The following is a 13,969-nucleotide window of genomic DNA, read 5'->3' on the forward strand; positions in this document are numbered from 1 at the left end:
CTTCCAATCTTGTTGAAAATGGAGAACCTGTACATAATTTTTTTTTCTTTTTGTAAAAATTATAAACATTTTCTCAAACATACACAAAAATAGTCTGAATTACATTCTTTACTGTTACAGTAAAATCACAAAGCCCTTTTATGCAGCCACAGTTACCTGAAAAAGAAATATACAGAATTAAACGTAATTGTCAAAATCTGAAAATTGAAACAATATCAAATGCAAAATAATAAATAACTGGTCATTATAATCATGATTCATAAAACCTTTCTCTTACTTTGTTTAAAAGTGATTTGCTGATATATTTTTTGAACTACCAGTCTTTATTAGCAGAAAAGGATGAAAAACAAGTCAATGGTAGATGTCTAACATATTTCTTTTTTTACATATTGTTTTTTTTGTATTGGTTCTTACCATAAAAGTCAGCTCTAATGCCCACTCCCAGCTTCAATCTTTACAGACAAGCTGTGATGCTAACCTGAAAAATAAAATGATTAGTCATTCAAGATTGTTTAAAAGGATCATTTTTGATATACTGTATGTATATTCCATATTTTGAATGATTGATTCATTTGATTGTTGGTTGCTAAATGTCCAGTGGCAAATTAAATAAAAGTCTATAAATATGTAATAGAAGTTGAGAAAAGCAAACCAGCATCCCAACAAACTTTCACATAATCAAAGCAGATAATTAAATTTACTCCTTTAAAGGCAATTAACAAAGCAAAGACTTCTTACCAAACTCCTACAAACCTTCACGCTTAGAGCACATGCTATTTCCAAATACATTTTACAATACTTTTTCTTTTTTCAAAACAGGACTAACATACTGGTACATACCTTCGTATTAGCTGTATTAGACCACCAAGTCTTATTCCCACACCATGAAAACATATCACAGAAGAACCTAAAAATTATATATTTTACAAATCTATTTCTCTATAAATATGAAGTCACTATATAATGTTCTGATTTCTTACAAAATGTACACAATAGTATCAACACAAGTTTGTAAGATAAACTGTTGACAGAGATGTCTCGCCTAGCAGCGGAAAATGAAAAACATCTGATGATTAGCAACATTGCTAATTAATTCGATAATTTGTTAGTAATGCAAATAAATACAAAATGTCATTGATCTATAGCAAGGAGTAACTATTAACCTGACTAAACAGAAAACTTGACATAATAAAAATAAAACAAGTCAAAGGTTTTTGTTTGGAATTTAACTGCACAAAAGTGATGTGCAAATTTATCAGTCATATCCCATTGAAAGAACAAATCTTGCTGTTAATTGTACTTGTCTCCCCTTGAAGTTTTCAAACATTTTGATTGAAAATCTTGTTCAAGAAAATGGTAACTTAAATTATAAAACTTATTAAAATTAATACATCAATAGTGTTTTGCATGCAGAAGATCAGAAGGGTGCTGGCGTGTTGTCTTAATAATGCACTTCTTGTCGAATATTTCTAGAAAATGTATACAAATATTTGGCTTAAATAAACTTGCCTTCTTAATTTCTTGGTAAAGCCTCAGACTTGGTTGAAGATTTATTTGACCATCTTCCTTGGAGCTGCTATCCTGGCTGCTTTCAAAGGTTTTCCATCATAGTTTTTTATGCTAATCAGTCCACTGAATCCATTTTATCTAAGTAATGAAATGTCCTTTCCATTGTACATTATAAAATGTACAATAGTCACCAGAATGTTCCAAGGCATCTCACATTATTTTTCCAATCATGGAAACTGAAGAAATTCTCAATTTAAAATACAAATAATTTATTAAATTCATTTAAAAAGTACTGTAAAAATACCAGACATGCTTTAAAACAGGTAACTTGTATTTTGATAATTTACGAAATGTACCCCACAATTTCTTCCACTCATTAAAAGTATATTTTAGAACTATGTTTACATTTTTTTTTATTTACAGAGCTCTAGATAATAGCTTTTATATAAGTTACCACACATCTGATATGAAAATACTTATACAATTAATGTAAGAAATAAAGTACAGTGTAGTAATAGTATAATAAACACATATAAATCAACATTTTTTAAATATTTTGAAGCATAGATTAATCAAAAATATCTCATTTTCAAGGTTTACTACTCATGTACATAGTAGTCATGTATAGTCCCAAAATTTGTAAAAGCCTCTATAGATTTGCAAACTCTCTGTGAATTCCAAAAGATATGGGTTAAAAACTATTTATTTTACCTTTGATGAAAAATTACTTAGTTCCCAAGAAAGGAAAAAAATTATCAAACAATTCCATAGTACCAAGTGGACAACTTAAATATTTGTACAATCATTGTGTGAAGTTAAAAAGATTGAGATTGAAAACTGCAGGAGTTGATTACACAAAATCAGTACAATCTTTGAAAATTTTGGAAAACAATCATCAAGATCAGAATTAAGGGAAAAATGGGGGGAAATTCCTCAAACAATTTCATATAAGCAGGTACACAACTTCAAAATGTACGCAATTATTCTGTGAAGTTTCAGTGGTACAAGAAAAAGAAGCTGAAATGAAAAAATACAAATAAGATGCAATATGATTTTACATGTATCAAGTTTGAAATCTTTAGATTTAATAAAAAAATTTAGAAAGAAAAAATTAAGAACTCAAAGAAATGATATAAATACTGATTCTTTATAATAAAAATTCATTTCAATACTTTATAATTTAAATTAATTTCAAACTCAAATGGCACGTAATACTTCAATAAAATAGATTTTTTACTTTTTACTTTAGTTTTATACTTGAAAGAAAAATAGCAAAATTTACAATTGAAAAAGTAAAATTTTTTGTTCCCAGATTATTTATGATAGCATTTTTGACTGGTTATATCAAAATTTGTTTTATGTAAGATTACTTCCAATGACTTTAGTCAGAAAAAAAGGAAACCACTGATATCGTGACAATAATGGACTGAGGCAAGGTTACTGCACTCTCCGGAATCATTGGTTCCTTAAATGGATAAGAACCAGAAGCAGCCAATATACAGACTTACAGGAATCAGCTCTTTTTTGCTACCAGGAAAAGAAAACAGATTACCAGTTAAATCTAAAATAGTCTGGTTATCTTTAACTTTTTTAGTGATTAAATCCCCAAAGTCTGAAACAGGGTCTAATATAAATCAAAAACTGCTTGGTTAACAGAACTGATTGTATGCTATTGCTCGGGCAAAAATAATCACGTATATAATGCCTACCCATGTTAAAACTACAATAAAGTATAGCTTGCAACAATTATTTCTTAATTATTATGGACTAATGGAAAACTCCTTCGAACTAATGAGGCTAAAGTTAGATCCCTGTTAAAGAGTCCAACTCTTAGATTACTCTTTGTCTGGCCATGAGTTTCAAAAAGGATCCAATGAAGAATAGCTGCAGTCAGTTATTGATAATTGGGTTTTACTTATTTTATTTTTTTAAAGTATTTTATGATGGCAAGTGCTTTACCTATATTGTAATTACCAAATCTGAAAAAGATAGAATGGTTTGATACCAAGGAGCAAATTAATTTATGTTGTAATTCAAACGGTATGATAGGGTTAAGATCAGTCTCATACCTTTTTCAATAAAAGATCTAAATTGTATAAAATGAGCTATATTTCAACAAACTTATGATTTGAAATTTGAAATTTTTGTGTTGTACAATCTACTCCTTTTCATGTACACATGATAAATAGAATAAAATAGACCAGTTTTCAGCTCCTTTTTTGTGATCTTGAAATGATCCTGCTCACTGTCAATACTTTTGACTGCAAAAAAGAAAAATTGTTTCAAGAAGCTGGACAAAATTATCCTTTAATATATTGATCACAGAATGGCTTGGGAAGTTAAAAAGATTAATTTTCTATTAAACAGGAAATTTGTACAAAGAAATGCTTAAACTCAAGACAATTTAATTTTACAAATTACGATGAGCAATTGTTAAATGGGACTAACAAGTAAAATTAAAACATTAATACCAGTTGTCAATTATGGTCTCATAATAATGAAGTTATCATTAAATGTCTGGAATCTGTGGATGGAAACCTAGTGTTGAAGGTGAGAGTTGAAAATTAACCCAAGGGTTCAGAAGCTTGAAGCAAAGGGAGATAACTACTGTAAGATATCGGGATTGATAAGTTAGATAACTCTTCACTTGGAGATGATGATAGTTTCAGATAACTCAAAATGAAGTTTTTAGGGTATTGGAAATCATTATAAATTTCGTTGGTCATCTCAACGAGATTGATTTTCTCCCTTGAGCCTGTACCGCGAAAGTGAGAAAAACAATCAAGTTGAGATGACTAATGATAATCTGTTTATCGCTATTTTGCTTATGACGACGTTGAAATTTACATTGACAATGGCATGTGCAGCCTTAGTTTCTAGAGATACTTTCCATATCTTTCTACTATGCTGAGAAAGGAAATTATCAGTAAGATCAAAGGAAAATTCAGTAAAATAGTAATAATATATATATCATAGAAATTTATTATTGTTCACCAAATATTAAGACTTGTACAAGCTTTCAGTCATGTAAGAATTAATAACCTTTGCGATTATGTTTATAACTCTATAATAAATGTAGATTAAATATCCAAATTCTTTTTTGTATGGCAGAATTTTCGTTATGGCTTGATTGTTATAAAAATGCATTTTTACTTCTTTATTATCTTAATAGCGATCAGTGCTTTAAAGATGTAGATACCCAGAAACAATTTTGAAGAAGATAAAGTATATCTAAAAAACTTTTGGGATCATTTTCCACTTCCCCTGAATTCAACTTAATTTACGAGAATATGTTAACTAGTTTTCCATTTCATCATAATATGTCAAATACAATTTAGATTTTAATTTTGATTGAAGATATTCATTTTCAATTTTGAAAATAAGAAATTAAAGAAAGTATGAAAATCGTACAGATTCAAAGTTCAAAGCAGCTTTATGCTCAAACATTTGATTATTTTTTTTATGACTAGAAATATCAAATATTTTTCATTTCAGAATTACATATATAGATTCCTTCGAATGGTAAACACCACACCCTAAATACCTCAAAACCAAAGAACCATCCAAAGAACAACTGAAACAAACAGAAGATATAACCAATCCTACTTAACTTAAACACCAATAAGCAACTTTGTTATATGTTAGTAAAGACACGCAGCGCTCCAAGCATAATGTATTTCTGAAATGATCATTTGATATTTGTTAAGTCTACACCAAAACTCTGAAGATAAAGAATGTTTTGCTTCGGAACTTTGCATGCACTAGACTACGAGTTTAAATCAATTTCAAGTAATATGTTATTCTATAATCTGACAACTACAATGCTTTGAAAATGTAAAAATTTTAGGAAAATTATTATTTCACTATAAATCTTAAATTTTAATTTAAATGTCTTAGGAAAACTTTCATTATAAATCTGAAATTTTAATTTAAATGACATCTTTTTTTTTTAACGAAGAACCAAAAAAAATGCATTTACTCATTATCTTTTGATTTTGCCATTTGATTAGGGACTTTCCGTTTTGACTTTTCCTCAGCGTTCAGTATTTTTGTGATTTTACTCTTTTTTTCACCACAAAAAAAGCACTGATAGACCTTTAAGACAAAGTTAAAAAAAACTTTCAATCGTTGGATCAAATGACAGTCTGTAGTGGTGAAAATACAGAGAAATTAATCATTACCAGGATAAACCTCATCTGAAGTTATTGCAACTATCATCATCTCTGTATTGATAACTTTTAATATTAAATTAACACCCCAAATATAAAGAAGGCGTTATACCCTGGGTTAATCTCAAACTTCTATACTTTGCTTCTTATGTTGTTGCACATTAATAGATGCATAATTTAACTATTTAAAATTATGGACAAATCTTTTACTGCATTCAAGATAGACATGTTTTGAGTACAGGTACTTGGCTATCATGGATCAAATGATCATTTGGCTACTATTGTAATAAATAACATGAAAACTTTCACAATTAAAAATTGCTCATCATAATCCTTCAGAAATATTAGAAATTTTAATGGTGAATATTTATAACAAATATAAAAGAAGACTTTTTCATATAAAAATAACTAATTCAGAATTAAAGTATTTTTAACTTGGGGTGTACTGGATGACACACACAGTACATCTGTGTTATAGAAATTTCGCCTGCAGATTAACCACATAGGAGTAGAGTAGAAGTAAATGTGTGCATTTTCGAATTTTAAAAAGTTGAGATATTTAAAAAATTACTGCATTCAAATTTTGTTCTAAATACCGGTACATATTAAGAGTAAAAATATGAAATTTAAATAATCTGAACCCAGTCATATTTTTTCAATTGATAAATACTTCACATAAATATCTAAATTTTGAGTCTGGGGGTTGGAATCCCTCCTTTTATTCTGATTCCTCTTTTTCTTTAATATGTGAACGTTTCATGGTGTTCCTAGGTTTGGAACCCCCCTTTTCAAAATGGCTGTATCCACACATTGTACTGACTCAACTTCCCTAATGTAATATAATATACACAAATGATTTCTCTGAGCATGGTCCCTGGGTCTTACTTTACAAATGTATAGCTCAATTGGATCATGTAGTTTAAATTCTTTCAAATTTGTAAATTCATTTTATATGAGTTACCTCCCCTTCACTCAGTGAAATTTTTTTATTTTCTATCATCATGGAGGGGCATAAGGATTTTTTACAGACTTCAAGGTTATTTATTTTTGAAGCCAAAGGGAATTCAGTATAAGGACTTTATTTTTCGTGGGAATTTGATTCACCCTTATCAGAACTCTGGAATTAATGAGTAATTTTTCGAACTCAGTGAGTGAAAGCTTTATTCTTTTACACAAATTTTGGTAGCACCCCTTGCTTAAGCCCCTCATAATGCAAGATACCAGTGTTTTCATGGAGTAAGACTGAGTCATCATTATCTTAACTTGACTCACATGAATGTTAAAATAGATAACCACTATTTTCTGTGAAAAAAAGGTGTATCAATTTAATAAATTTTGGAGCATATTTTTTTTAAGTTAAATTGAAGTTAAAATTTTGTCAAACATGAAGATACTTCAAAATAACAAACAAAGAATAATAATTTTAAAAAACTATATTTGAAAATTATGTGCCATCTTTATCTTGTCACATTTAAAATTAGAATTGAAGACAGAATGAATGAAAAAAACACCCTTGACTTTGTCAATTTGTAAATTTGTTAACATATCAATTACTTACCCACTTCTGTCCTGTCCTGGTAGTAAAAAACCCATCCTAGTAGTACTTCTGTCCTGGGTCATCTGAGTTCATCCCCTGGTCTCTGGTTGGCTTGATGTTGTACATTTTTAGTTTTCAGTTTAGTGTTTTGTAGACTTTTGTCTGTCATTTCTTTTGGTTCCAACTTCCTGGATCACATGAGTTCATCCTTGGTCTTTGATTGGGTTGGTGTTGTACATTTTTTAGTTTGTGTATTGTTTTGTATATTTTTGTCTGTCCTTTCTTTTGGTTTTGGGGTAGTCTGTCTTTCTTCATCCATACTTATAAAGGTATTTAAGTTGATTTCTTCTGTGTGTTTTATTCCATTGACATTAATACCACATACTATTTCTTTATGACAAACTTACAAACATAGGACCCCAAAAAAATTAAAAATACGGTATACCTATATTCTCTGTATAAACTCTGTAATGGAAACAGATAATAAAGATTAGTGATGTGTTTGAGAAAATTGTTGTCAATTCCATCGAAGCAGATCTCTAATAAGCCATATTCAAGGTTTATGACTGAATCTGCCTCTGGTCCCCATCTGTAACAAACATTAAATTTACAAATTAGTAGTGTTGGGGAATGTTGGCGTCACTTCTATCAAACAGGCCCTTTAACAATCTCAGAGTAGAATGATCTTGTTACTATTGTATAGCGTTACGAGAACTATATGCTACTCTCCCTAGTCTGCTACAACGGAGTCTATCCAAGGTCTATGACTGAAACATCCTCCCAGCTGCATCTGTAACAAAAATAAAATTCACATAAATTAGTAGTGTTGGAGAACGTTGGTGTCACTTCTATCAAACAGGCCCTTTAACAATCTCAGAGAAGAATGATCTTGTTACTATTGTATAGTGTTATGAGAACTATATGCTACTCTCCCTAGTCTGCTACAACGGAGTCTATCCAAGGTCTATGACTGAAACATCCTCCCAGCTGCATCTGTAACAAAAATAAAATTCATAAATTAAATGTCTGTGGTAAACCTTAAAATGGAATAGAAATACATATACAACATTACACATAAAAACATAAAATAAAATGGATCAACCAACCTTATTTCAATTCTTTGAAGTAACTTTGCCCCCTGAAATGAAATATAAATATTTATCATACCTCAATTATCATTTTCTATATAAAGTAAGTACACAATATTTTGACTTATAAGCTTTGAACTATTGGACCGGTCAATAGTTTCCAACTATTGGACCTTGTTGAAACTACTTGACTGCAAGCTTCATTGTATTTTGCGGGATTTCCAATGCAGCTATAATGGAGGATTTTGAAAATACCGGGGAGAGTAATTTTTACCTATTGTATCTAGGGTTGACGTCAGTGCAAGATGTAGCCTTAGCATTTCAGAATATTTATGAAGTAAACATTATGGTTGGGTTTCTGCTTTATATATTACGATAGTTGATTTATCACAGCCATTTATTGTCTGTTGTCTTTTTTTGATATAATAAAACACTTACGGACTGGATATTTGTGGAAAAGTAAGTTTATTGTCCCCTCGGATACAACTATTGCCCTCGGCTACACCTCAGGACATTAGTTGCACCATGAGGGACAATAAACTTACTACTACATTCATACACAGTCAATAAGTATACAATATGCATTACACATAAACATATAAAAAAAAAAGATTATTATATATAAAACAACCTTTTTTTTAGTTCTTTTAAGTAGCTTTAAACCTTTATAGAAACTTGAATTATTTTTTTTCAAAGTTTTTTTTACCTCACTTTACCATAAAATTTGCATTTTACTTTTGAAGAAAATTTTTCTCAAGCTAGTCAAAAATGGAAGCATAAAAATTTTACCTGTGAAAGAATATTTTATGGGGACCAAATTAGTCAGGGATGCTGTTTTTTGTGGTTGCTTCCTTTTTATTAAATTTTGACATTTCTTTACTTTAAAGATCTGACCATGCTGTACATATGTGCAACCATCCACTACTATTGGTCAAATTAAATGTTGCATGCAATACAGACCAAAATGAGGTTCAATTTTTGTCTTGGAAAACAATAATATAACAGCTATGTTTTTAAGCTCAATTTTACAAAATTTACCCAAGTGGCTGCTTAAATCAAATTATTACTTCATTATTTCATTTTAATTAATGTTTTAAAAAAATCCTGTTACCCTTTAAGGGATAAATATTTTAAATGTTGTTTTTTTTCAAACTTTAAAAAAAGAGTGGAAGCTGGCTAAAAATACACAATATAATTAAACGTTTTTTATAAACATTTCCAACTCAAAGAAAAAGATAGTCTTTCCTAAGCGTGTCTCTAGCTTAGCTTTACAAATTTGTTCGTTATTTTTTTGTTCAGGAACAGTGACAACCTCTTTGTCCAAAAAAGTTTACTCTAGTGCATAAACCCTCAGTCTTGCTATCAAAAGTAAAAAATATAAATTAATGGAATATTGAAATCAAATCTTCTTAACACTTGGAATAGATAAGCTGGGTTTTAATCAAACTCATTTAAACTCTGCAGACACTAAAAATAAGTCTACAGTCAAAGTCAATCAGATGTCTGGCAGTTATAATGCACTGAACATTTATATGAAACTAAGGAACATATGTTTCTATGTGAGACCTCATCTAAGAGATCAAAGCACTTAAAACTACCAACAATGATAGAGTGCTTTCCAGGTCCTCAAACCCGGTCGCCAAAAGTGCATTCAACTCTATTGAGTACCTGTACTTATTTGTGAGAAGTCTCTGTGCATCAGAGTCAAAGTGCTGGTGAAATAGTCTCTACAGAGTAGAAATGAGTAAAATCTTTTAAATAAAAATTCTTTTTCACAAACTTGTATATGAACATTATTAAATAATATTTGCATTATGAAGTAGGATACACTTTTGACATGTTAGTGTGATGATGTGGGTCTCCATGCTGTGATGTTTTGTTAGAATGACATCCTACATCACTGCCTTATTTTTGTGGAAAATGAAAAAAAAATGTGTTGATGTAAGCATGGCAAAGGGTTATGTTATATAACCAATTTCTGTAATTCTTTATCTTCAGTTATCAATTATGAATATAAAAGACATTACAAATAGGAACAATTGAGAGAAGAAATTCAGTTTCTTTTAAAAATGAAATTTTGCTTCATTTAAAAACACATAAGAAAAAGCTATCAAAGTTACCTCCCATTGATAAAAGGTGATTTTCATCAAAACAACTTCCATTCACTTGTAAAAATTTGAATAAATTAAAGTACCAGAGCAATTGATAAATTAACAATGTTAAAGGCCAATGATAAAGTATTTAAAAAAAATAACAGGATTGAATTTTTTCTCTTGGTGTCATCTCATAGATTTTCAAAAATGTTTAGTTGCATCTGGTAGTTTTGTTTAAAAGAACATAAATTAGCAAATCTAAACTTTGAAGCCGTTCAAAAAAATAATTCTGCTTGAAATTATGTAGTTTGATTTAGGCATTGCACAAGTTTTCATATCAACAGGTCTAAAAATTTGAGCATTCTTCAATTCATTTCTAAGGGTGGGCTTTAGATATGAAAAAAATACTTTCGTTGGGTTGCTGCTTCATTGATGTATACCTGCATCCCCTTTTTTCCTAATGAGGATCTAAAAAAAATAATAGTGTCCTGAGGCATAATTTTTAAACAACAAAAAAATACTTACCATGTATAATTATAGACGAGGTTCTTACCACACTCTTTGGTAACTACAAAGATGGACATCTTACTGTACACATTGCTTACTCTTCAAGGTCATTGCTCAATTTTTGGGTTCCTGAAAAAAATCGGTTTTGTATATAATATTTGAAAGGGTGGAAACTTATTATTTCTGGTTTTTTTAAAAATTTCAATCTAAGACAGTCATCATGGTCATATGTTTTCTTTGATGCATCTCCTTTAATCATTGCTATCTTTCACTTAAAGTCTAATACTGTAAATTTAGAAATTATTGCAATGTTTTTATTATACAGGATTTTCTCAATATCACAAAAAATAAAATTGCATTTTAGTCTAAAATGACAAATTCGCAATAATAAATGCATGCAACGATTTCTGAATGTACATGTATATTTATCTCAAAAAGATATTAATATTGTCCTGTAAAAATAACTGATCAAAATTTTTTTTGCATGCAAGTATCAATAACTTTGATTATGGTTATTGTTCCATGACTTATGGCTGTTTATAAACAGAAATTGTCTCAATAGCAATCATACCACATCATCTTATTAATACCAGTATTATTTATACTGTCAAACCCAGTCATTTGTTTTTTCTTTCTGTTCAGATTTGTTAGCTTATATAGGTTGAACCTCTGTAAATATAGACAATGCAATTTCCAAAAGGAACTCCTTTTAAGGATAAAAAAAAAAATTACTATAAAGTTTCGTAAATAAACTGTTATCACAGAGAAATGTCTCGCTTTTTTGTAATTTCAATAATGCAAATGTTGAAATTAAAATAGCAACACTTTAACATGTAAGTTTTGCAATTATTCAAAGTAAATGAACCCTGACTGAAGGTACATGGCAAAGCAATTTCCATGGAAATGAGATGTACCAAAGCTAATACAACTGCATACCAAATACCATTGACTTATCATAAGTAGTTTCCTTTAAACAAACTTAACAAAAACTAATACATGTAAACTAAGCAAAATTTCAAAGTCAATAAACCATAACTGAGGGGGTGGGGTCAAATAATCTCCATGGTAATGAGATGTGCCAATGCTAATACAACTGCATACCAAATATCATTGACCTACCACTAGTGGTTCCCCATAGACAGACCTAATCACAATGTAATATACAACCAATACAAACCTTATAGATGAACGCAACTGGCCGATTCTTTTATATTGTTGTATATACTATACAGCCTAGGTTTTCTGTAGGTCCCCTTTAAGTTTCTGTGGTTTAACAATTCATCAAAATGAGAATGTTGTGGATAGCCTTTTAAATTCTCTGAAATACAAAATTCAATTTACTTTTCCATATATATATGCCTTTTTCAGCTGCACTGGTTTTTCTGTGATCAATTTGCTGTAATATTTTCAAAAGCATACATAAAAACATTATGATTGGTTTAAAAAAAATCTTAAAAATGGAAATTAATCAATGATATAACGTTTTTTTTTGGTGTACAACCAATGAGATTAACCATAGTCCTTAGATTTTGAAAAGGAAAATTACATTTGTTGCGTAAACACAGCCAACTTTGCCAAATGATTATGATGAACTAAAACCAAAGGAAATTACATATAATAAGCTTTCTAAATAGATACCATGGTCCCAATTTATTATATTAGTAAACTCAAGGAGATGGTGTTTATAACCTCCTTGTTTAATTAAATGTCTTTTACTGACCTTTGTGGCATTTTAAATAGCTACTGAAAGTACAATTTCTTTGAAAAATATTGATTTTAGTTGAAATGATAGGATGTTTTTTCAGTGGGAACTCACTTTTGTCCTGACTATATATACTCTGAGTCTAGCATTGTTGAAAATCTATATAATGGTGTATAGTGTCTGGTTTTCCTATCTAATACCAATTTAGATGACTTTAAGTTCCTAGAATCCAAGAACTGAAAAGAAACATTTAATATTAAAACAAGTCAATGAAAAAATGTTATACTTCTCAAATAAATAAACCAACATGAAGAAATGGTTAAGAGTCATCATTGTGTTTCCCATCCAACCTTATTATGTATGAAAAATTTGTGAAATCTTTAATTCTTTAAAAGTAATTTTCTGGAACTAAAAGTTTGAAATCCAGAACAGAATACATTAAGGTTTATGACCCCTACTGTAGCCATCTGAATTCGAAATTTTCAAACTGCAATAATATCAAAACTGCAATAATATCAAAACAGCAAAGATAATGTACAGTAGAGATTGGCCATTTTGTTCATATACCAAGGGGAAACTTCGAACAAAACATTATTATTTATAGTTTTATTGCATTCGATAGAAAATGGGAATTTGAGACAAATAAAACCAGATTTTTGTAGAAAATCCAGACTTTAACATTGAGATTTTCGTTATAAAATTCGAAACATAGATTACTTACTTGTTTGTCCATGGTGTGCTAGCGTTTATTGTTTACAAAAAGTCCTAAATAACCTTTTAATTAAAAAAAAACTCGTGGTGAGTCATTTTAAAAGTCTAGCGCACCCTAGAAGGTGTACTTGAATAGGTCCGTATTTACATTTGTTTTAACCAATATCTTAATTTATAATTTTGTTTTAAGGAAATCATTGCTAGCACTGCATGCAATTATCGTCTATCAATCAAGCACCGAATTGTCAAATATTAGATTACAAGGGGAAAGGCTGTGGATTTTCTATAAAATTTCCATATGTTTAGCAATGAACATGTTGAATCAACAGAAGGGTACATAATCCTTAAAGTAAATAATTATTACTACATTAAATACCTTAAACTCGTCAAGAAACTTTACGCTTTTTCATGTCTTCAAAAATTTTAAGGAAATAATGCAAGTCTTTGTCCAAGTAAAGATCAAACTAATTTGAATTCAAATCCTAACCTGTAAGTCACATGATCATACGTACAGGTAAAAATCTTTTCACTTGAAATCTACTCACTTCATACTTGAGTAACTGGCTGGGTAGAAAAATATAATAGATGAAACCTGACACAAGGTGTTTCACAAAATATGTAACAGAATTTTGTTCAGATAATAAAGCATTCCC

At 29.6% G+C, this 13,969-nt stretch overlaps 1 long non-coding RNA gene across 1 annotated transcript; it reads right to left on the minus strand.

Moving 5' to 3' along the window:
* Positions 1 to 909, minus strand: LOC127707594 (uncharacterized). The gene is made up of 3 exons (XR_007984964.1): positions 841 to 909; positions 415 to 478; positions 1 to 156 (listed from the first exon to the last, which is right to left on the minus strand). It is a non-coding gene; the product is annotated as an uncharacterized LOC127707594 (long non-coding RNA).
* Between the last annotated feature and the right edge of the window lie 13,060 nt (positions 910 to 13,969).

The sequence above is a fragment of the Mytilus californianus genome, unplaced genomic scaffold, assembly GCF_021869535.1.
Source record: "Mytilus californianus isolate M0D057914Y unplaced genomic scaffold, xbMytCali1.0.p SCAF_7, whole genome shotgun sequence".
Classification (NCBI taxonomy): domain Eukaryota; kingdom Metazoa; phylum Mollusca; class Bivalvia; order Mytilida; family Mytilidae; genus Mytilus; species Mytilus californianus.